Source organism: Vipera berus, assembly GCF_964194415.1.
Source record: "Vipera berus genome assembly, chromosome: 7".
Lineage (NCBI taxonomy): Eukaryota > Metazoa > Chordata > Lepidosauria > Squamata > Viperidae > Vipera > Vipera berus.
The window spans coordinates 32516710-32540648 of NC_138209.1; positions in this window are offsets into that span (position 1 = coordinate 32516710).

A 23939-nucleotide genomic window follows, 5' to 3' on the forward strand; every position below is an offset into this window, starting at 1 on the left:
TTTCTGTTTGTTTGTTTGTTTTTCATTTAGCAACACTGCATTAAGAAAAATAGTTTCAGGCATCACTTTTTTTTTTGTAAGATTAGTGGCCCCAAAACAGGCTTTATGTCCTTAGAGAGAATGCCTTCTTCATTAATTGCGTAATTTTATATTCTGTGCACATTGAATTATTTGTAAAGTAATAGTGTGACTTTTAGAAAGACACACAGGAGGCTTATTATTCTAATTAATAATTCCATCACATGAAAATTTACAATCATTATAATAATACAAAACTATATTAATGAGGTACTGAAGGAGAATAGTTTGCAAAGATATGTATAGCTGAATGAAACCCAAGAGATAAACAACATTTTCTGGTAAATAAATGGATAGCTCCAACCACTGACTAAAGAGAAAAGGTCCAAATCTCTAACTTTTGCAACACAATACAGCATGGATTACTATGCTACTACCATGAAGAGCAAAAATGCAAAAGATGTGATTTAAGAAGAAAGATGAGCCATGGTATATAAAACACCTACAATGCCCTTCCTGGTTCTTTCCACCTGAGGAGAAATGCATTCAATGGCATTGCTGCCTTTTTTAATATGCTGAGTCAGGAGGGGAATAACAAATTACTTGCACACACTCATCTGCTATCCCTCATTTTATGTCACAGGCCACATGTACTTAGGACTAAATAAATAGAGATATAATCCTCCTATGGCAAGAGGAAGCTACAATTTGTATTGACACAGCCTTAAAGTCCAATCTGCTAGAAATTGTTTTCTGAATGAGGGTGGTAAGAACTGACAATACTATCTACTGCTGATTCTCTTTGATGTACTTTGTGCTACACAGTATGTGCTTCTGCACGTGCATGCACGCGCACACCCACACACCCAGACATTGTTGGGTCAAATCACCACTGGAATTATCTGTCCAGTGGTGGGATTCAAATATGTGAACAACTGGTTCTCTGTGTGGATGCTGCTTCCAGAAGTCCATTCTGGGTCTGGGCAACAAAAAATTAGATACCGGTTCTGCTGAAGTGGTGCGAACTGGCTGAATCCCACCACTGTATCTGTTGCTACCAGGATGAAGTTGCAACAACTTCTTTGACTAATTCTCTGCAAGTATATATTTGCTTCTTTTTAAAAACTCTATATAAAGCATTGGTGCAAAACTAACAGTGCTTGGGGTTACATAATTATAAGTGTTAGTTTGTGAATATTAGCTACAAATGTAAATGGATAAATGACTATTATTAATACTGCAGGTTTTAAGTGAAAACTAGGACAGATATAAACCTACCGACTTTTCTTCTACAGAAAATATGTACTTGGATTTTAATTAGGGGACAGTTATATTGTATAAGGTTTTACGGAATACAGACCTTATATAGAATGGATAAACTATTAATCAGTTTAGTATTGATTCAAAAGAAACTTGCTGAAAAAACCTCCTCTTAATATAATGTCTCTGTCCCCTTTTGTTACTCGTCCCAGCTTCTGCCAACCTAGCAGTTTGAAAGCACGTAAAAATGCAAGTAGAAAAATAGGGACCACTACGGTGGGAAGGTAACAGTGTTCCGTGCGCCTTTGGTGTCTAGTCATTCCAGCCACATGACCACGGAGACGTCCTGGGACAAGCGCTGGCTATTCGGCTTTGAGACAGAGATGAGCACTGGCCCCTAGAGTTGGAAATGACTAGCACGCATGTGCGGGGGAACCTTTACCCTTTACCTTTACTATATATTCAGCATGAATTAATACACTGCAGGAGGAAGGGATGTCTGAAGATTACAGACCAGTGTGGTTTTGTAGATAGTTTTTATTTTTTATTTTTTAACTTTCTGCCTAGGGCTAAAAGTGAATGCCAGTTTCCATGAATAAGGGAAGATTAAATCTGTTTCTCCTTGTTCCTTACTTCTGGTCCAGCACTTTAAACATTAAATCACATTAAACCAGCTTTCATATGCTGTACTTTGAAAATGATTTAGAAAATGTATAAGTAGCCACTCTTTACTACTCTTTTTTTCAGGTTCTGAGATAGCATGCATGGGTGGTAGATATTTTCAGGTCTCAGTTAAAAATTAAATGGAATTATTGAAAGAACTGTGTATTTCTCAAGATACTTGTATTTCAACAAGCAGTTTTTGATTCTGTCAGTTTCAACTGAGATCCTTCTGAAGTAATGCATTGCCTTAGGGCAGAAACAAAAATGTTGACCAGAGTAAATCATGAAATTTACATAGTTAGCTCTTAAAATGGAATGGCGGAAGATCATACCCATAAGCAGATTATGTGCTGCATTATGCCTGTCAGGTGGCTACTCAGAAAGCATTAGCTTGTGTTAGAATATGTTGTTGAAAAAATGGTTTGTTTAACAGAGTATTATTAATACACAGTGGAAGTTGTACTGGGACTTTTAGGCAAACAGTAATGCACTAACACGAGTTTTATAACTTATTTTTACTCAGACAACAAAAAGAAACACAGTAAGAAATAGTCCAAGTATCAATCCAGTATCATGCACATAAAAGTCAGTCCATAAAAAAACATAGTATCAAAATACAAAAGCTGCTTACCAATATCAAAAACAATATACACTGTAGCAAGCAGTTGATTCTTGAGAGAATAAATATCAAGTTAGCAAACAAGAGAACAAGAGGTATCCAAACACTAACATCAAACACATATACAAGAGCAACTACGTGTAACATCTAACTCTCTTTTATGTGGAATAATTACAGCCACACCCTTAGGCCGTTTAACTCCTTAAAGGTGCTTTTACTCCATTATATAATATTGTCACCCAAATCAAGTTTAATCTCTAACAATCTCCCCTTTTGGGTGGCATATTATACATATATTTTTACAATCTCAAATTACACATATCACAAACAGATTTATGCTTTATAGCACCCTGAGCTTTAGTAAACTGGTCAGCAATATTATCTTCAGTTGCACAATATTCCAGTTTAATCAAATTATCTTTAACACATTGTCTGACATTTAGATACCATAGATCCATATGTTTTGATCTAGTTTTCACTGCAGCATTAGTTGCTAATTTTATAGCTGCTTGATTGTCTTCATACACTTTTATTGGTTCATTACAATTTAAACCCATATCAAACAATAATTGTTTCCATACCAATAGCTCAGTACATAATAAAGATAAACAAGAAAATTCGGATTCAGTTGTTGATAAGCTTATATGCTTCTGTCTGTTAGACCTCCATCCTACTAAAGCGTTTCCCAATAATACAACCAATCCTGAAGTGGATTTCCTGGTTACAGTATCAGATGCAAAACTAGCATCTGCAAATGCTTTTAGTTCCAATTCCTTTGTTGGCTCTAGATATAGAGAATAATGTATGGTGTGCTTCAAATATCTTAAAACTCTTTTCGCACCTTGCCAACATCTGGTTGTAGGATTCTCACAATATCTAGCTAAATGATTAACTGTAAATGCTATGTCAGGTCTTGACCAGTTACATAAATACATCAAGCTGCCTATTAATGATTGATATATCTTTTTATCAAAGACATTGCTATTATCCGCTGAACTCTCAAAACCTTGAACCATAGGTGTTTTTACTGGTTTACAGTTTTCCATATTATAACGTTTCAGCAAACCATTAATTTTCTTAGCTTGAGACAGTTTAAATCCTTTACTAGTCCTGACAATATCCAGCCCTAGATAATGACTAATAGCTCCTAGATCTTTTACTCTAAATTTTCTTTTTAACCCTGAAATTATTCTTTCAGTTTCTGTTTCATCTTTTGCTATAATAGCAATATCATCAGTGAATAATAATAACAATGATAATTCACTATTTTGCTGTTTTATAAATAAACAAGGATCTGCAATACTAGCTTTAAATCCCAAACTATTTAACTCTTTTACTAAACATCTATTCCACTCATAACCTGACTGTTTTAAACCATACAAACTCTTATTCAGTTTCCAACAGTACCCTACCTTACTTTCTATTCCTGATGGAACTTTCATATATATATCATGGTTTAATGTTGCATGCAAATAAGCAGTTTCAATATCTACATGTTTTATACTATAATTCTTATTTGCTGCCCAAACTAAAGCAGCCCTAAGAGTGGAAGCTCTTAACGTTGGGGAAAATACTTCATCATAATCACTATTATTTTGTGCAAATCCTTGAGCAACTAATCTTGCTTTATGTATTACCTCTCCTGTAACACTTTCTTTCAGTTTAAAAACCCATTTACATCCAATTAACTTTTCTGTTTTAGGTATTTTAACCTCTTGATAAACATTAAGATCTTGCAAAGACTTTATTTCTTTATCCATAGCTACTTTCCAATTCTTTCTTTCATTCTCAGGATACATTTTTATCTCTTCAACATTAGAAGGTTCAATGTCTATTTGACAAATTAAACCTGCCTCAAAACGATCAGGCTGTCGTCTTTCCCTGTTAGACCTTCTGAGAATTATTGGACTTATAGGTACATTTACATTATTATCTTCTTCCTCTCCTGTCTCCACTATCAGTGGTTCTTGTTTGATCTCTCTAGCAGGTTCCTCCTCTTCTTTATCACTTTCATTTGAGGAGTTAGTTAAATCTTGTTGAGGAATATATACAATATCTTCTACCCTTTCCCAGCCTGACTGTTCCTGAAAAACAGCGCTAGAACTACAATAAATGTTTTTAGTACCTTTCTCCCAGAACCGATAAGACTTATGGTTTAACTCATAGCCAACAAAAAATAATTGTTTAGCTCTATGTTCTCCTTTATTTCTTATTGAACTTGGAATATGTACCCAAGCAGGTGTCCCAAATGTGTGAATATAACTAAGATTTGGTTTTCTCTTATACCATAAGGTATAAGGAATTTTACCTGTAGCTGAACTAACCACATTGTTTAAAATATGATTAGCACATTTTTCTGCTTCTCCCCATAAGCTATCAGGTAAACCAGAATCTTCAATCATAGATCTAATCATAGCTTGCAATGTTTGGCCCCTCCGTTCAACAAATGCATTATGCTGAGGTCTATAAGGAGCTGTACGTCTATGCTCTATTCCCTCTGAAACTAACAGCTCATTGAACTGTTTATTAACAAACTCAGTTCCATTGTCTGTTATTATGGTTTTTACATTTAACTGAGTTTTCCTTTGTACAAACTTGAGCCAATTAGATATTGTTTGTATAGTTTCAGTTTTTGACGTAAGGAGATAACAGAACCCATATCTGCTATAATGGTCTAGAATATTTAATATGTAGCAAGCACCCCCTAAACTGGGTTTCATAGGACCTATCAAATCCATAAATACCAGTTCTAATGGAGTTGTGGTTTTAAATCCATCTAACCTATTAGCTGGTGCTGCCCTGCTCTTTTCTCTACCACATACGTTACACTGCAGATATTTCTTACAAGCCTTTAACTTAAACCCATTAGACAAAGCTACAGTTCTTTTTAGTGTATTAAAATTCACATGACCCAATCTTCTATGTAATAAATGAATACATTCATCATGTGGTTTTTGATTTGTACAAGTAGTAGCCATTATAATAGGATCATTGCTAATTACAAACAAACCGTCTTTCATATTAGCTATTAAGTTCACTTCATTCTTTTGAATAAGACATTCCTCCCCTTGGAAAGTAACTTTTAAACCTGCTTCCAATAATGCCTTAACTGATAATAGATTATAATCACATCTGGGAACATATAGCATTTCCAAATTTTGTTTTAAAAATGAACAGTAAACCTTACCCTCTCCAGAGACCTTGACTCTCCAGCCATTAGCCATAGAAATATATTTTGTACTAGACCTTATATTCTCAAAATCCCTTTTTATTTTTGAAATACAGTGTGTAGCTCCACTATCTACCACCCACCAATTGTGGTTATTAGTAGTTCTATTAGCTACAGCTACATTAATCAGCTTTTTATTCTTTCTATGGCTTTCCTTTCTCTGACAATTACTATTCTGACAAAACTTAGCAATATGTCCCTTTAACCCACAATTAAAGCATTTCCTTAAAATATAAGCAGATTCAGTCTTCTTTATTTCTTGTTGCAATGGCTCTCTCAACTGTTTTCTCTCCATACGACATCTTGATTCTTCCAACAACCTTCCAGTTATTGAAGAAACAGTTAGGTCTTCTTTGGACAAAACCTCCAAGGACGATACAAAGGCATCGTAGCTCTCATCCAATGATGATAAAATGATGTACACCTGGTGAAGCTCTGAAAAAATAAGTTCTTTTTCTTGCAGTTCCAACAAAGTTGCTTTTATAAAGTTAAGGTGAGCTAACATATCGCCATTCTTTTCCAGTCTAGCTCTAAATAGCTTTCTGGTAAGATTTATATGAGCACCAACACTGTCCCGAACAAAAATCTTTTTCAACTTAGCCCAACATTTAGCAGCAGATTCTTCTCCACGCACATGGACTAGCTGTTGGTCTCCTAATGTTAGCCCAATGATAGATAAAGCCTTATCATTGTCTTTATTGAAGTCTACAAGCTTCTTGTTATCTTCTTCATTAGTTGGATCCCAGGCAGTTACATCAGGAGGATTATGGACTATTTTCCAAAGACCTTGATTTTGTAATAGCAAACTACATTGTGTAGACCAGGATACGTAGTTTGACCCATTAAGCCGGGTAATGCAGAATGGATTGAATAGTCCTTGTGCCATTGTCTGAATTTGAAAACTCAGTTAGGAAATATAAATACAATACTGTGCCTGTCCTCAGCACCACACTGGATCTGGGCCCATAACCATTGTTAGAATATGTTGTTGAAAAAATGGTTTGTTTAACAGAGTATTATTAATACACAGTGGAAGTTGTACTGGGACTTTTAGGCAAACAGTAATGCACTAACACGAGTTTTATAACTTATTTTTACTCAGACAACAAAAAGAAACACAGTAAGAAATAGTCCAAGTATCAATCCAGTATCATGCACATAAAAGTCAGTCCATAAAAAAACATAGTATCAAAATACAAAAGCTGCTTACCAATATCAAAAACAATATACACTGTAGCAAGCAGTTGATTCTTGAGAGAATAAATATCAAGTTAGCAAACAAGAGAACAAGAGGTATCCAAACACTAACATCAAACACATATACAAGAGCAACTACGTGTAACATCTAACTCTCTTTTATGTGGAATAATTACAGCCACACCCTTAGGCCGTTTAACTCCTTAAAGGTGCTTTTACTCCATTATATAATATTGTCACCCAAATCAAGTTTAATCTCTAACAGCTTGGATCAAAGAAAAGAATAACAAAGACAATTATTGGGCTGTTAAGAAATTTCTTTATTTATCTTACAAATAAAATTGAACTTTGCGCAGATGAAGAAATATTGACAGTTGTATTTATATGGTCCTAGAAACCAAATCCCTTGCCCAATCATTTTAATTACTAAGGTTCTAGCAAAGTTTTCTCTATCAGTCTTTCTGACACACAACCAGATACCTTGATGGTTTACAGAGAAATATGGTTTCTTCATAGAAAAGTTTTGTGCTTGCTTGCTTGATTTTATACACTTTTGAAAGAAAATGGGTTAGGGGAAAAAAAGAACCTAGAAAATACTGCTTTTTAGGAAGGTTGGAGATTTTGCCAAGCATTCCAATTTGATTTCCATGCTTCTTCCATCTTTCTGTAGAAGAAATACCAAAGAAGAAAGAGGTTCGATCTGCAGGGAGGTGATCCTGAACCTTTTGGAAGTTCTTTTACCATCCTATACCAGCCATGACTCTGAACATAGGAAAATCTCCTCCTCCTTGTTCTAGCGTAGAGAAGTGAATGGATTACAGTATATTATTTGTCTGTCTGTCTGTCTGTCTGTCTGTCTGTCTGTCTGTCTGTCTGTCTTGAGGGGTCCTTGGTGTTCTCTAAGGTTGCTTGTTTTCTTGCAGACCTTTCATTACCCTGACTAGATAACATCAACAGTGCTAGTAAGGAGTGCTGTTTGCTGTCAGTTTATATTCTGGTGTCTTGCCTGTCTGTGTGGGTGGGGGCGATCTTAGGGATTCTTTGGTTGGGCTGTTTGCCATTGGCTTTTGGCAGTTTCTTGATTGGGGTATTGCTTACTTAATTGTTGGTCTGAAGTTGACTTGGAGTTAATCTATACCAGACATGTCAAACACAAGGCCCGGGGGCCAGATCCGGCCCGCGAAGTGGTTTCCTGCGGCCTGCGAAGCCATCCTGGAAACAGTGAGGGAACAGCCCCCACTGCCTTGGCCCTGGCCCAGAGACCCTCCTTCTGCCAGAGACCCTCAGATCTGTCCCACTCCTGCCCAGGCCCCCATAGGCACCCTTGATGCGAACGATGTAGAGCTGGCCACGCCCACCCAGTAGGCCACGCCCACCCAGGTCATACCCACCCGGCCCCCTGAGGGCAACTGCAATGCTGATGCGGCCCTCAATGAAATTGAGTTTGACACCCCTGATCTATACTGATCTGAGTGCCAATTACTGGTGGAGAGGTGCTGGAGTCTTTTTCTCTTTGGGGATGGTTGATTGTCTTTTTTGCCCCCCCTCTCTCTCACACACCTATTATTTGCTATTTATCTATTATCTATTTATCATCTACCTTTGAATGGTAATAATTCAATCTGTATTTTTGATACTTTTTCTCAAAGTTCAAAAGTGGTGATACCACTTCGAAATGTTATCCTTTGTGGGTGTCATCTCTGTATTTAGCAGTGTATAATCCATTTTGAAGCCATCACTTTTACTTATTCATTACCCGAGGTCCACTAATCTTTTTTGAGGGTTTTGTTACTTGTCAGAAAAATACATTAAGGAGAAAATGATGGAATATCTGTAATGTGCTTTTTGAATAGTAGTTTTGGAGTCAGGCACTAGAAACACCTTCAGGGTTGTGTGGAATTTTTAAGGCTAACACATTTATTATAACATACATTTTCACAGGTTACATGCATTTGATTAGATACATAAAATGTGATATTAGATAGGAATATATTTACACCAATTTTCCGAAGGCATAGTAAACAGTGACATCAGAACTAATAAATGCAAATAGAAGTGATAATTATTTTATTAAAAGTAGCTTCTGTACCATCTTAAGACTGACCATATCATAAAAATCAAACTATTTTAAAAACTATGCTTTACTTTACAACAGTGTGAAATTTATTTTTTGCCCATTGATATTAGAACATATTATTTTTAAATATTTAACCATATTTGAGAACAAGTTATTGAACCTGAATTTCAAAATCTACAATCTAGCAATATCTTTATTGGGCCTAATCAGTATAAACAATGGTATGGCCAAATATTTAAGACTTTTAGCTTTCCTTATAATGCAAGGAACTACAAAAAACAAGCAGAAGGAGAAAATGAAGAAGAAAAATGGTTGATGCTGCTGCAGCAATTAAGTGCTGCAGTCAAGAGCTAAAGAGCTTTCTAAACAACACATTTAGGAGATACACGATTAGAGAAATATTGCACAAATATTAAAATCCATCCGATTTTCATGTCAATGCTGTAACAGTATGCACATTTTTAAAATTATAGAATAGATAATGAATCCTGAAGCTTCTCAAAGAAATATAAACTTCTATTGATAGAATAATCCCCTATTCATTATGACAATTGATTGCTTTTGTTTGATTTCTACTAATGAAAGTTGTTCACTAGAGCAATATGTAAGTACCCTGCATCACTTTTAGAAACTTTTCATGATAATTACACTACACAAGCAATCATTCACCCCATTTCTTTTCTTTAAACCTAAGTTAAACAAGAACTTGGTAAACATCTCATACCCAAGGATGAGAATTAGAATAAAGTAAATATATAAAATGTAATGAAATATTCAGGTAATTGTCTCTGGAACTTTTAATTTAACGAAAGAACAGCCTAATTCAGTGGTTCAACAGATGGATGAAGCAATTCTGATGAGATCAATTTTTCTGCCTGTAACTGTGCAATAAATATGCAATTAGGTTTTATTATATTGCTGTTTGATTGCTAGCACTGATGCCTTCTCCAAAAATTAAGCACTTAAAACATTGAGCAGCATTTTGCTCTCTATTGGAATGGCTAGAGGAGGAATTATAGTTTCAAATATTTTCTGTATCTTAATTTTTGATGATTTGTTCAATTATAGCAAGTGCTTAGCAGCAGCACTGAAAGAAAGAAATGAATACTTAAGCACAAAAGAAAAGCCAGTCCAGTCCAGTAAACAAACATAGGTTATGATTCTTTTTTTAAAAAAAACACACAAACCAAACAGTCCTTATACAGGGATTATCCATTAAATCAGATGTGCAATTGAAAGAAGGGATTATCATGGTGGTAAAATACATTGATTAAAATGTGGTAGAAAAAACAAAGGCTTTTGTGATAACTTTGTGGAAAATTTCATCTATTTCCTAAAATGAAAGTGCCTTTGCTATTGCTCTAAATACATATTTACTATATATAAAAGTTATTTTAAAATGTTCACCCTTAATGTATACTGTCTATACCTTCTGACTGGTTGAATGCAGGCAACAACATGTTAACTTACAATGCAATCCATAGAGCAGTGGCCCCCAACCTTTTGGGCACCAGGGTCTGGTTCCATGGAGGGAAATTTTTCTGTGGACTGGAGGGGGCGTGGTTTTTCATGCTGCCTGCATCCTGTGGATTGTGCTCCATTTGGTTGCATGGCAGTTTCTGGTGTACTGTGGCCTGGTGCCGGTCCACAGACCAGAGGTTGGAGACCCCTGCCATAGAGTACTGTTGGTAGCATATTAGTATGAGAAAGCTTGAGTAAAACTGGTTCTGGTTTGAATGCAAAGAATATTTATTTATTTATTTATTTATTTATTTATTTATTTATTTATTTATTTATTTATTTATTTATTTTCCACTTTTATTATTTTGACAAATAACTCAAGGATGCAAACATATCCAACACATCTTCCTCCTATTTTCCCCACAATAACAACCCTGTGAGGTTGAGAGATAATCACCAGTCCAAAGTCACCGAGCAGGCTTTTGTGGCTGCCTTAAACACTAGAATATCATGCAGGACTAACTTATTTCTCCAAAACGTTCGAGTTATGGCTGGCAGGCTTATCTGAGTGTAAAGCAGGGAGATAGCCCTGACCTCAAGTGATGTTCTGGATACTAATGTCAGTTCATTGGTGACCTTGGTCTCCGGTTATTGCCAGGTCTGTTTGTAATAACTAAGTATCTAAGTTGGTGGTTGATGACCACAGAGACTTGGCTTATTTCAGTCAAATATTACCAAAACTTGTTTAAGAATGGCAAATGGTGTCTTTTGTAGATGTGCTTTTTGTTAGGTTCTATCCTCTGGAACAGAATCTTCCCAGAGATTTGCTTGAGTTCCGCCCTACTCAATTATATTGACAATTGCTTCTCCCTTATGTGGGTGACTAAGCCAATTATGGTGGTCTTCCTTAAGCATCTTATGGATCAGGTGGGATTTTTGTAGCAACTTGGGGAATTTCTCAATGATCACCTGCCAGTTCTGTTGTTGGACTAATGTGCCATCATCAATAGGAAGTAATCTGAGCTTTTGAAGTGATTGTTCCTTAATGGCATTTCTGTTTACTGGTTTCACTTGACTCCTTAGTTTAGGAAATGCAGAATAGAAGCTATGAATACAGCAACAAAACTGAAACCTGATGGGACACAAAAACAAGTTCAAGTCTGAGTCTACCCTACAGTAGAAAGACCCTGACTTTAATTATGTGTTATACCATGTCATTCATTTATGAAGCAGTGATACTGAAGAAGCAAAGTAACATACTATTGGATTCAGCTTTGACCTACATATAAAAGGTGATTTATAAGGAACAAATATTACTTCCCATTACCATGGGTAAGTCCAGTTTCTAGCAAATACAACTTTCCTCATACATCACTGAGAGTCTTGTAGCAGATTTTTTTTTAACTAAAATGTATAAAAATAAAATTCACTATTTTTCTGTGCTTTTTCTCTGTGTTTATTGACTAATTTATAAGTAGTTAATATGAAAATAATTTGATTTATGTGTTACTATGAGTGGTTCTGAACAGCATACTAGGATGAAAATTCAGTTGGCTACCTTGTTTTGTGAATTCAGTTGACTAATTTAAGGTAAAAATGATGTGTGAATTCAGGCAATTGAATTAATTCAGTGAACCATGGTTCAATTTAAGCTTATGATGAAAGAATCCTACATTTAATTTCGTATTACATAGAGTTTTTTTTGAATGTGAAAGCTTTGTCCCTGTGAATTCACCCAATTGAAGAGGAGAAAACTTCATATATATCATTCAAGTTTTGTGGGGTTATTTTGAAGCTTAGGTTTTTGTATATGCATTTATCTGTATGCATTGGGAACCCATTTGTGCCATAGCTGTCTAGGGTGAAAGTGCTTATCTGCTTATCATGCAGGGTCTCAGGAGTGCCTCGGAGCAACCACCCCAAATCTCCATGAATCTGCTTTGAAGCTTTATGATGTGGATCCAGAAGGGTGCTTCATTTTGCTGAAGAAACTGCACAGGCTTACTATTAAATACTGCTTCTTCATCTGTGAAATTTTGACAGTTTAGATGTTTATTTTTAAATTTATATCCAGACTTCCCTCCAGGAACTCTGCTTCATCCCCTACCTCATTTTATCATCGGAACTCATAAACAAGCTATGCTAGGTTGAAAAATAATGATTGGCATTCATCATTAATTATTGTATCCTTAGTTTTCTTTATTTCCATTCTGTACACAAAGCTACCGGTATATTTAATATTAAATCTGTTTTAGTCCAGGCTATATCATCATGAAGCATTAAAAAAGCCATGAAGAATTGACTTGATAAAAGTATCTACTGACTTGTGTATCATAAAAATTGATATGAAAGTTTTTGTGAAAGAGAATAAGATATAATTTGCAGTTTCCAGACAGATAATTTCCTGTCTATCACTCCTGGCCATTCTGCTTAAGAACTAAGTTATGCAGCATTAAAAATATTGATATGTTTTTCCACTAAAGAAATAATTTTGTTGGCAAAATGTTCTCACTGGAAAGATGATGAGGGGCAGTTGAGTATTTCACTACTGCCAGAATAATCAAAATATTTTTTCTCCTGCTATACAAATTTATATATCCTAGGCATTGGGATAGAGTGAATGAGACCAGGATAGGAAAGAAAGGGGGGGGAGGCATTAGAAAAGAATGGCTGTTGTGTAGGGTTTTTCCTATTTCTAGCATAGTTGTTGATTTTATATTGTTTTATTAGTAGGTTGTCAAAAGTTGGTTTTAAGATGGGCAGTTATATAAATTTTATAAGTAAATGAATAATTAAATTAAACTAAATTAAAATATTTATATTTGCATCATACTGTTCATTCTGGAGTTGAAAGTGGAATAGGCAGCATTTCCTTCACCTGTTGTGTCTCACAACCACTCTTTGAGGTAGTTTGGGTTTAGAAAGAGTAAGCGATCCAGGTCATCTGTAAGTTTCCATGGCTGAAAATGGACTTGGACCTGAGTCATTTCAGTGATAGTCAAGACTGTGAACACTAAACTAAGCGAAAGTGCTGTTGATTTGTTACCTACATCTTATCTAGTTTGCCTATAAGGTTTGTAGTATAGGAAAGTTTTGTTCTGGGATAATTGGTATCAGTACAAATCTTGGCTGTGGCTTCACTGAAGAATTTAGCTTGCATGTTTAATAAATTCATACAATGGGTGAAGAATAGTCTCACTCTTCCTCTGGGCACACCCAACAAATGGAAGAATATTTCATGCACATAACAATCCACATTTTCCTGATTCTATTTATTCATTTTATTTATTAAACAAATTTATATGTCCACCCAATTCACATAAGGCTAATAAAACTAAAAATTCACATTACAGTAACCCATAGACCCTCCCACCCCTCCAGAGTGGTTACATACACCATCCCACCAACCATTTGATCGGCTTCACATCAACCTGGGGTCCCCATGCTGGCTAACACAACCACATCTTCAAGGCCTTCCGCAAAAGTATCAAGGTGAGGGTCATTCTTCTCTCTGGGGTAGAATATTCCATAAGGAAGGAGCCACCACAATGTACTTCTGTAACAGATGGGAACTGCAGAGGTTTGCTTTTCATAAAAGATTAATTAAAGTCCTTGAGGGACAACCTGAGTCTGTTGCTTATCCTAATCCTGAATGCACCAAAAGGTTGCCTGAATGAGAATTTTGTGTATACCACAACACACATAAAATTGTTCAGGTTTTTTTTTTTATTTTCATAAGAAACAAACATTCATAATCTTGACTATCTTCCTTTTATTTTTCCAGGCATGATTGAAGCTATTGAAGAAGATCATATTCGTTGTCAAAACAGTGTTTGGAGGATTATAAAGCAGAGGTGTATTTGGAGAATGGACAATATTGGCAATTATTACTTTGTCCTGCCTCCCCTAAATACGTTATGTACTTAAGTGAAGAACTTTAGTCCTCTCAAGTAGCTGTTTGGCCTCTTGTTATGAATACTAAGCTCCCTGAGATTCAGAATCAATAAAAACAATTTCTGCAGGGAAAGGAGAAATGTTATTTGGGAAGCTGAAATATACTTTTGCATTAAAATGTCTCTTTTTCTAGATTATATGGATATTTTAAAAGCAAGACTGCCAGCATTAAAAAATAAAATAGAACTCTCCAATGAGTTATAAAACATCATTCACTAGCAGAATAGAATATGTAGACAGGAGAAAATAGTTCTCTGGTGAGGTAAATGTACAATGAATAACACTGCATATACTAATTCTCGTCTGAAAGCTATTCTCTAAAGGGAATGAATAATGGCATTCTGCTAGAGAACTACACCATCTAACTTTCATCTGAAAGCTCTATTATCAATAATTTTGCTTCTGAGATGCTTTTGCTTCTGAGATGGCACTGCTGAAGTCAGTTATTCTTTTTGGTGGGAAAATTAAAACATGACTTCTTGAACTCGTGGGTGAAACTAGATCCGCACTAAGAAAAGATTATAAAGAAGTTTGCAAGCTTCAGAGTTCATCAATATATTTTGTCAGGAATGAAAGTAAGCAAAAATGAAAAAGAACGAAGAGTAAATGAAATGTTGGATAAGATGAAAAAAATCAGAATATTATGTTTATTTTGAACTGGAATTGTTTTATTTATTGTATTTTAGTAAGTAAAACCCTATTACTTTTAGCTTATTTTTGCCTATACTGCTCTCTCAAATCTTATATGTATATGTTCAAGCTGTATATATTAGATAGGAACTACAAATAGTTTTTGACTAAAAAAAGAGGAAGGTTATACGATTTTTTCATATGCAAATTCAGTAACAGCAGATATGATGGATCAGTCTTTTCCAAGGGTGCATATATTGATAAGTTTGTTTTCTCTCATGTCTTCTATAATATGCAATAAAAATGTATAATTTTTCTATGCATCTTATGATGCTTATTTAAAAGTAACTCACATTAAGTTCACTGGGATTTACTACCAGGTATCTTTGCATATAATCCAGTATTAATATCCTTTTTTCCTCACAGAACATGTATATGTAAACATAGTTTATCTAACTGTACATATTTATATTTGTGGAATCTTTTTTAGGTGAGAACTACTTCACAACAGGTAGATAAGTACCTGTGCATTGTATTGGGCCATGTTATTTGTTTAGAATATATTATACTTATTATTATTTGTTTATAAATATTATACTTATACATATAATATTTCTATGGAAGGATCCTATTCTTGAAACATCTTCTGAAAATATCCTTTAGTAGGCTGATTTTATATAGGTTTCCTTAGTTATTTCTTCACTAGTGATTTATACTGTTAGCATTATGCAATCATTATTGTACTGATATGACAGTAATGGAAATTGGTTTTATGTTGCTTTAAAAATTAGGAACTGATGTTATAAAAGTGCTGCAAGTTTCTGGTGAGGGATTTTTAATTCAACTTTCATAATTAATGGCTATTTTTTAATTCTTTTATACATTTGACTGCATAATTTCTTTATGCATCCACATCTAACACATATGAAAGCACTTTTGCATGTAATATTTTCTTGCATATTTTTCTAATTTCATATTTATTTTTATTTTATTTATTTTATTTTATTACATTTATATACCGCCCTTTCCCGAAGGACTCAGGGCGGTTTACAGGGTGATTAAAAAACCAAGATACAAAAGTTAAAAACAAATTTTTTAAAAAAATTATATTTGTCCCTGCATAAATAAAACCCCAGTTAAAATTAAGAATAATTCTCAGCCTGGGCCAGAGAGCTCGAAGAGCCAGGTCTTCAGGTCCCGGTGGAATGAACGGAGGTCGGGGGTAGTCCTAAGCTCCACTGGCAGCTGGTTCCAAAGGGCAGGCGCCCCCACTGAGAAGGCCCTATCCCTGGGTGTCGTCCGCCGGCAATCTCTTACCGGTGGCACCCTGAGAAGACCCTCCCTGTGGGAGTGCACTGGACGAAGGGAACTTGATATGTCGACTATGGGAGGAATATAGGGAAAACCACACAGAATAATAATACATTTTAACAGCATGTTAACATGTTTTTGTTTTTATTTTTTAAAATACGTATAAAATTATTTCAACTTTTAATCAAAAATTCCACATAGAAATTACTAACTATATTTGTGAAAGACAAATGTATTATTCTGCAATTAATTCCACAAATTTCAGCAAGCATATACTAGCTCTCTTACAGATGAAAAAATGATAGCCTATGTATATTTATTTTTTATAAATTATATAATAATATTCTGAATTAGTGTTTCAGCCAAATGAAATCTTGCAGGGTTCCTTTCACTCCTTACATGATAATTTCTTTTACTTCAACTTAGCTAGTTGTATGGAATCAGGTAAGAGAATTTGGTGTTATGTTTATGAGTCTGGCAAAATAGCCAAGAATCCTACTCCTTTCTATGAGATTTGGTGATCCATATCATGGGTAAATGGCAGACAAGATAGTCTGCCTGATAAGATTTTTTTAATATATATATTTTATTATTTTTTTACAATAACAATCTTTAAAGCTTTGTGAACAGTGTGTTGTCTGGGTTCATATACTCAAAACAATCAATAACAATTAATTTCTCCAATTAATCAATATGTTAGTTGGTAATATATTTCTTGATCCTTTCTTCTTCCAATAATAATCTCCTTTTGTCAACACCATTTTGCCGAGCACCGTCATTGAAAAGCTCACTGACTTGAAATTTCCCCCCTCCATCAGCGATTGGATTCAAGACTTTTTCAGGGACCGGTTACAAAGGGTCAGGTTTGCTGAGGGTCAGGTCTGCTGTACCCACCCACCCTGAAGCTTTGCACCGGCTCGCCACAGGGCTCTGTGCTTAGCTCCTACCTGTACTCATTGTACACATATGACTGCATATCATCCAACCCATCTACTACAATAATTAAGTTCGTAGATGATACTACCATAGTGGGTCTTATTACAGGTGGGGATGAGACAGCATACAGGGGGGAGGTACAAAAACTATCCATATGGTGTTGCAACAACAACTTGCACCTGAACATCGGCAAGAGGAAAGAGATGGTGCTAGACTTCCAGAGGAAAAAGGAGGAACCTGCCCCATTTTACATCGGGGGGGACTGTGTGGAGAGAGTTTCCTCCTTTAAATTTCTGGGAGTTACCTCTGTGAAGATCTGACCTGGAAAGTTAATACAACCCAGGTGGCCAGAAAGGCCCAACAGAGACTTCACTTTCTCAGGGTCTTGCGGAAGAACAGGGTAGAACAACGGCTAATGATTCTCTTTTACTGGTCTACTATAGAGAGCGTCCTCTCGTACTGTATTGTGGTTTGGTATGTTGGTCTGACAGCCGTGGATAGGAAAGCATTACAGAGGGTGGTGAGCACAGCACAAGACATTGTGGGTTGTCCCCTGACACCACTGGATGACCTCTCCAGGGCTCGCTGCCTTGGAAGAGTGAGGAAAATTCTCAGGGATGACTCACACCCTGGATGGTATCTCTTTACTCTCCTACCATTGGGTAGGAGATATAGGAGTATAGCCAGCCATACCAACAGGCTGAACAACAGGTTTTATCCATGGGCTGTTAGGCTTTTGAATGGGAAATAATTTTATAAACTTTATGCATGATTGACTAGCGAGGCCGGTGTGTTGTGCAATTAGCTCACATGGTGTAATAAGATGGAGGGTTTGTGTCACTGTGAGTTGGGGGTGGGGGCATGAAGGGAGGCTCAGCCAATCTCAATGTACACATGGTTGTACTTTAACAATAAAGGTTCATTCATTAAGCAAATATAATTCTTAATATTTTCAGTACATACCAAGTTGAATATAAACATTTTTTGTATTTATGCATATGATAACATCAACATATGACATATTTTCTAATGCCTGATTAGAATCGTATATCTAGTCAGATTGTGTTGCTATGCTTCAGCTAATGAAGATTATGGCAAATGTGTTCTAAAATCTTCCTTTATTAAATATATATAATACTGATTGTGATTAATGAGGAACAAAATACTGAAGCATCAACTATAATAAGCTAGCAGTCTTTTCAGTAACAGATTTTGTTGTAAAGATAAGTTGCATTTCCCACTTTTCCTGCATAATAAATATATCCACAGATTCTATTCCTGTAATAGTGGCTTGTGAAGTAAGTTTGTTATGGAGTTTGAATTAACATTCTATATTATGGAAACGTCATTCTCTTCATGAACAGAACATAGCCTCATTTGCTGCTGTTTTGATTTATGAGACTGTTATTGTAGGCATTGATCACAGCAACTCTATTGCAGCTGATTTTGCTATAAATAACCAAGTGTCATGTTAGTAGGCTTTCAAAAAGAATTCACGTTCATCTGATAGGGGTCAGAAAACTGGTAATATTTATTCCCGTTGTTCCTTTGTTTTCAGCTTAACCATATTTACTGGCACAAATTCTTGAGAATAATTTCCATGATTTCTTTCCCCTGCCAAATAATCTCAATATATTTTAATTTACCTGCTAAAGACTCCTTGCAATTTTCTTTACAAGATTTCAGAAGGAAATTGCCATTGCCTTCTTCCCAGGACTCAAAGTCACCAAGTTGGTTTTTGTGCCTAAAGTGGGACTAGAACACATGGCCTCCTGGTCTCTAGCCTGGTGCCCTAACCACTATATTGAACTACCTCTTAACTATCATGTTATCTACAACTGATTTATTTTACTTTTTTTTTAAAAGCAGACTTTTACTTCATGGAGGCAAAAACGGTTGTTTGGAATTTTTGGATTTTTAGGTCCTTTGTATCTAAGCAATCCTTTCAGTAAACAAAACTTAACAGAATTTACTTTAAATGAGGTAAAAGATGCATTCATGAAAAAAAGAAAATGGTGTGACAGTAGAGTTCTTCGGGTATTAAGGCAAATTTCTCAGATGGGTTCCTCCAATGATAAAGGAAGAGAGGTGCTGAACTCTATCTACCAGCTTCATCAGCTGAGGACAAGCAAGAGAAAGGAAAAAGGAGGGCTAAACACACCTAAAGTATGTTGTCCCTCACTATTTCACCCCATTTCCTTCAAAACATAGCCACATGTGCAAACATCACTCATGCCGCACTTCTCTGAAGATTCCAGTTCAACTTGAAAACCAGATAACCAGTAGATAGTAATGTACACTTTTGTATCTCATTGCTGCCTAGTTTTTCCTGATCACATAAGATAGCGATGGAGTAGATATGGACCAAAGAGAGTCAGCAGATTTCTGATTCTGCTGTCTTTTTTAAAATGGACACTATGTTTTAAAAGCATTACAGTTCCACAGTTCTTACAACACATCACAACAGAGATGCTATTGGGGAAACAGGCATAGGTGCAAAATTGATTATATGCTATCATTTTAATTTTAAGAGCCTCCTACAGTTTTAAATGCAACAGAAGTATGAAAACTGGAAAATTTCTGGAGATTTGCTTTTGTTAAATTTTTAATAGCAATAACTTGACTATTTTTTCAAGACTATATATGTATATACATATGTCTACATACCAAATGACATTGAAGAATTGTTATCAATTTACCAATTTCATTTTGTGTAAAATGGAGGTAGCTTGATAGCTTAAAGAGGTGGCATTATTTGAATGAAAATGAACTCTTTTGTTGATCAATAGGTCAATGCATTCTGAGATCAAGACATCTGCAGGTAATGTTGTTGTTATTGATGTGTTGGCTTTAACTACTTTTGTAAGCCTGGGAGAGGAAAATGCTACTGGAATGGAAGTTATGTTGTATGCAAATGCTATATTTGTCTAATTAAATACTACTTAAACTCATGTTTTTTGAAAGGGGCTGCAGTACTCCAAAATGATCTGAAGTACAGACTGGGTTCTTTTGGATCTAGTACTATTATTGGAGCCTCAAGTAATCTCAGTGACTTGGAGGCTTGTATCCCCTTAGGGCAGGACACTGTTCTCAATGTAGTTTGTTATATGATTTTTATTCTTTTTAATTCTAACATCCCAGAAGAAAACTTTCATTCTGTTATCAAGAAAATGGCATGGAACTATTCAAAATGAATCTATCTTGATAAATGAGACTTTATCTTACAGTGTATCTGACAATGACATATTGTTTCTTTACAGTCTTATTATTTTATTTTAACTGATTATTGCACAGAATTTGTTTGTTACTAAATGATACAAACATACAGTGATCATCCTCACCACAGTCTTCTAACTTGTGCTAGCCTTATAACAGAAATAAATTGTCTTACAACTATAAAAATATTCTTAGTAGTAAAGTTCTACCTGCTAGTTCCAATACAGTGCTAGCCTTCCCAACCAGGTCATTTAATATCAAAAGCTTCCCATTCTGTGATTTCTAGAGTAAAACTAGGTTATTGGTTGACTAGTCAATTTTTTTTTAAATTCCATTTATATCCCGCCCTTCTCCGAAGACTCAGGGCGGCTTACAAGCTTAGCAGTAGCCTTCATTCTATGTATATGCCTGCTTATTAGGGCTTTCATACACCCCCAAGCAGCATTATTACAAAGTCAGCTTAATTGCCCCCAACAATCTGGGTCCTCATTTTACCTACCTCGGAAGGATGGAAGGCTGAGTCAACCTTGAACCTGGTGGGATGCGAACCTGCACTAATTGCAGGCAGCTGGTGTTACTTAAGGAGGCATTAGCCCACTGCTCCACAATTTGAATATATAATATAATTCCACAATTATATAATATATATATATATATATATATATATATATATATATATATATATATATATATATATATATATATATATATATATATATATATATATATATATATATATATATATATATATTATATTATATAAATATATTATATAATTCCACAATTTGAATATATTTTATTCGAAGTTCAACACCTGCAGAATGGCTTCTTGTACAACACACAGTTTAATGATAGACACATCTGCTTTTTTAAAAGGAGGTAAGACCTTTTCCTTTGCTTTGACTATAAATATACTAACTTCTATGCCAGGGTGGAGCTTGATGATTTTCCCTTGTATATGATTCATGCTACTAATTGTTATTCATGCTTGTTATTAGTAACATAGAATTGAAAACATTTTTGCTAATAAGGTTGCTTGTGGCTTGCTTGCTTTAGTTTTATGCATCTTAAAATTCATTTTGTATTATGCAGGCTTCTAGAAGAGTTTCCTCAATTTTATAGCTGGTCAGGATAAGACACTCTATAGACCAAGTCTTAATCTGGCTCTCATTGTAGCTGAACTCCCAAATTAATTGAAGCTCCAAGCTAGATGAACAGATAGTACCCCTATTTGCAACTGGGCCATGCAAGTGGCAGACCAGCCTGCACGTGTGTGCAGTTCAACTTGCACAAGTGGTAGACTGGCACGTGTGCACATGCATGCACAGTTCAACTTCTAAGTTGAGTTGTTCATGTATGCACACGCATGGTGGCCCATCACTCATGCAAGTTGATCTGTGTTGCATGGAATACCAGTTGCATGGCTCATGCTCTTCTTTCAAGAATAGTCAAAGCAGTCTTCTGTTCACAGGACAAGCACAGTGTGCTGATTCAGCATAGGGACCATTTTTCATTTCATTGCCACAAATTTTAAGACGTAGACAAAGACAAACATAAGGTCAAGGTTAATATTGATTTTAAAACTCAATCTTTTGTTGTTATATCGAGTTTCTCTTTCAATGCCTGTTGCAGTGAAAATACTTAACTGGTCATGTGTCATGCTATTGCAGTTCAAGATATTATCCAATAAATGGCTAAAATTGTTAAATTTCTAGTGAAACTTGTCATTGTGCAAACTGCATGCTGAGCTGTTGGAGTTAAAAGCTGTGATGGAAGTATATTGTATATTGCTTTGATCCACGAAATACATTTGTTTGAGGAATAACACGAGGAGTGAAGCATGAAGGCTGCCTTGGCTGCAAATTGTATTTTTCCCACAGTGAATGGGGGGATGGAGATAGAAGCCTTAAATCTATAATTTCTTCCTACAATGGAAATATGTGGCTGATACACCTGTTTCAATTGATTTTTCCCTTTTTATTATCCATTGCTGTAAGAGATCTTAGTTGCAGATGCAGGGTTTACCTCTTTGTTTATTGTTACAATGGCCTGTTTACTGCGATGTGTCCTTCAGATCTGTATGTTTCAGATAGAAGAGTTTTCAAAAGATTTAAATCCTTTGACAGATACATCACTTTGAATTGTTCTACTGGAATGTGTTTAGTATACTGTGCAGTAAAAAACAGAGTTCAGATGTTTGTTGTTTAGATATGCTTAATATACTGTAGACCCAGTGGTTAATATGTTGGACTAGGTCTTAGAAGTCAACACCTATTCCAAAGAAACTAATTTAAGCTCTTGGGCCTGATGGAATTTTTCTCAGTCCAATCCACTTCTCAGGTCTGTACTTACAATAAAATGAAAGTAGGTGCGACCTGGATCTCCTGGAACAAAGGCAAGATATAAATCTAACAGATCTTCATAATTATAATCACCATCATCATCATCTGATGAAGAATGGGTAATTTAATGGATGCCAATCATATCAAGCAAGCATGTTGTACCATTCAGAGTGGTAATCTGATTTCTCTAAAGTATCCCTTCTTTAATGAGGAAGCCTTCCTCATAGCATCTTCCTTGTTATAGTTCTTTTATTTTTTCATTTATCATGTTCAAATTATTTGAGTCTGGACCTTTTTTTAACCTCTCGTTGAAGACTATTTTAAGTTTAGAGTTTTATTTCACTTGCTGCTAATAATTGGTTGTGTTTGTAGCTTGGATTTTGCAGTTATGAAGCTCGCTTTTTACAGCTGCTTTGGATGAATGAAACTGAATGCTGTAGCATGAGTTTGAGGAGAAATATCTTAAAAGGGAGTGGAAAATATGTTTAAAACTGAAAATGTTTCCTAAGGTGAAGTCTCTGCAAACTTTATAATTCTATCTTCAAAGCACTTGTTGTGTCTTTCATTTTTTTTTAGAAAAAATCTGAATTTACCCTAGGACTAGTATTAAAAATATGTTACTGAAGCCTATGTAATTCTAGCTTCTTTAATCTGTTTAGCATTATAGGGCATTACATATATCTTGGAAACTACAAGAATTTCCAGCTCTCATTTATAATGAGCTCATTAAGGAGGAGTCTCTTTGAATGATATAAAATGTATCATACCAAATTTCTTGCCACCTGGGCTGAGTGTTCATTTATAAGATAAGCAGCCAATGGACTGTTCTTCTATCTCTTCATTGCTTATGTCTAGTGTCCTATTCACATCCTTCCTACAATCCTTCAAGTACCAGAATACTGATCCTTTTGGACCTGACAGAAATATTTGATATACTTGATTGCCACATACTGCTATGTAGATTATAATTTTTGAGCATTCTTGATGTGCTGATTATAGATTCAAGATTTTTTTTGTTCCCATTAT